The sequence below is a fragment of the Sinocyclocheilus anshuiensis genome, unplaced genomic scaffold (genome assembly GCF_001515605.1).
Source record: "Sinocyclocheilus anshuiensis isolate Anshui unplaced genomic scaffold, SAMN03320099.WGS_v1.1 scaffold2542, whole genome shotgun sequence".
Taxonomy (NCBI): Eukaryota; Metazoa; Chordata; class Actinopteri; order Cypriniformes; family Cyprinidae; genus Sinocyclocheilus; species Sinocyclocheilus anshuiensis.
The window spans coordinates 76716-79171 of NW_015549697.1; the positions used below are offsets into that span (position 1 = coordinate 76716).

Consider the following 2456-nt stretch of genomic DNA (forward strand, 5'->3'; position numbering starts at 1 on the left):
TGTAGTGATTACGATTAGGAAGTGGGATCAGGTAGTGCAGGGGTGGGCAAACTTGGCCCTTCCAGGCCACTTTCCTTTAGAGTTTAGCTCCAACCCTAATCAAACACCTGAACCAGCTAATCATTGTCTTCAAGACTACTAGAAGGCTACAGTCAGGTGAGTTTTATCAGGGTAGGATCAAATCTCTGCAGGAAAGTGGCCTGGAAGGGCCAAGTTAGTGAGTTAGTGGGATAAGGATGCATCAATAAACATTCAATAAAGAATAATATGTATGTACAGGTCAATGCATTATAAAACACTGTGTAAATATGTAGTAGCCTACGTTGATTTTTATGACTTGGATAAACTTTTGCACAATTACAGAAAGACATGAAAATGGTGTATGTAGTTAAAAGACAAAAGAACAGTATAATTACTGGCACTATTAGTCAGCAGAGAAGACACTTTGGATTAAGGCAGTGGAAAGAGAGAAATCTAAAAGTAAATGTTTCATTGTAGCAGCTCTTAATGAAGTGTGACCAGCACCAGTCCAGTCTTAGGCTCAGCAAAACTGCAAGAAAGACAAAAAGAAATGATGGGAAAGAAATCACAAAATGTACACATAATGACAATTGGTTATGCAAGATAACAAAATAAATAAAAAGGTCACAAATTAAGTCCCTAGAATGTTTCTATAATTCTGCTAGATTAAATAATCAGATTAAATATATTATATACATTTATAATTGTTTTACCTTAATTATTAAATTTTTTAATATCCAAAATTATTATGAACCCTAGTATTTTCACCAGCTAAAATTGGTTTTAAGTCAGTTATTTCTATATTTGCTGTAGTGTGTCAGTAGGAAATATCAGTTTACATTTCCAAACATTCATTTTGCCATTAATTGTAATAATCCAGAGATTTTTGTTTGCACAAGGAGTCTGACAACATCCAGTGCTCCACACAGAGATCTCATCTCATCATCATCATCCAGTCTGTCTGCAATGACATGAAGACATGAAGAAAAAGAACAAACTGAGACAGACTAAATCCAGAAGAACTGTGGCAACATCTCCAAGATGCTTCAAGAAACCTACCTGCAAAGCTACAGTGCTGTTAAAAGTTTTAGGCACTTGTGTAAAAATGCTGTAAATGAGGATGCTGTCAATAATAATGTCATAAATAGATTTTCTTTATCAATTAACTTCTATTAACTAAATTAAATCAACATTTGGTGTGACCATCCTTTGTGTTTAAAGCAGCTTTTGCCCTAGGTGCATTAGTTGGAAATGTAAACTGATATTTCCTACCGACACACTACAGCAAAAGATATAACTGAAATAACTGACTTAAAAACATTTTTTAGCCTGGAAAATTAGAAAATTAGAAAATTAGAAAATACTAGTGTTCCACCACTGTATATAAAATTTATATTTCAAAAATACTGGATGCAGTTAGTATACCTGTAGTGATGATTTTTTAGGTAGTCTAGTACAGCAGGCCTGATGCGTGCCACTCCCCCTTGGCTGCGATTGCCTCTTCCTGTGATGATTGACAGCTGAGCCTCACACAAACCCTGACTGAATTCTACAAAAAAAAAGACACACACACACACACACACACACACACACATCCATTCAAGATAATGCCAGACTCTGAAATCAAAAAATTATCCAACACACCAAAACCTGTACAATCCAACTGCTATATATAATAGAATGTTATTTTTAAGTATGTATGTTAGTGGTTCACTTACCTAAATTCTTGTCTGTGAGAACCTGACTAAGATGATGAAGGGCCTCATCCACATGCAGTCCATGGAGATCTAGAATATTCTGAGGCAGGAGTGAAGTATTCACTCTCTGAAATATCTGCATGGCTGCTCTGTAATTCGCTTCACGCATCTTGTCCCCATGCATGTGACCCTAAGCATGTACACAAAATTGGACATGGAACCTTTAAGTAAGAGTTCTAATCAAAGAACAGCACTGCACTTTACATGTTTTAAAAAGGCATTTGTTACATATACATGTTTTAAAAAGCTAACAGACATAGGAAATAAAGCTCAGCAGCAAGTGTCCTGAAAGTTCAAATAATATGTGATACAAAAAAACTCTATTTTTCTACATTATTTAAACTGCTTCATGGAATGAGTAGTTCATTCAGTAGAAACTCTGAAAATCCCTAGAATGGCCCAAAGATAACTAGAAATCAGGAGAAATCATTAATTCTCCAGTTTATGAATGAACAATTCCTGGTTGTGAACTTGCAAAAATTTTGATTTCTATAGAATGCAACAGTCAGGTTACGGAAGTAAAAATCCCATTCATTTTCTCTATCAGGGTTTCAGCAGGATTTTAAAGCTCAAATTTAAGTATTTTTAAGACCTTTTTTTAAGACCTGCACAAATAAAATGAATACCATATGAACGGGGTAGGGCAATGTCTATAGTAACTTATTAAACTGTAAAATG

General features: G+C 34.9%; 1 long non-coding RNA gene across 1 annotated transcript; it reads right to left on the reverse strand.

The window, feature by feature from the left end:
• Positions 1–200: 200 nt before the first annotated feature.
• On the reverse strand, positions 201–1978 carry LOC107660494 (uncharacterized). The gene is made up of 3 exons (XR_001631006.1): positions 1740–1978; positions 1447–1570; positions 201–550 (listed from the first exon to the last, which is right to left on the reverse strand). It is a non-coding gene; the product is annotated as an uncharacterized LOC107660494 (long non-coding RNA).
• Positions 1979–2456: the final 478 nt, after the last annotated feature.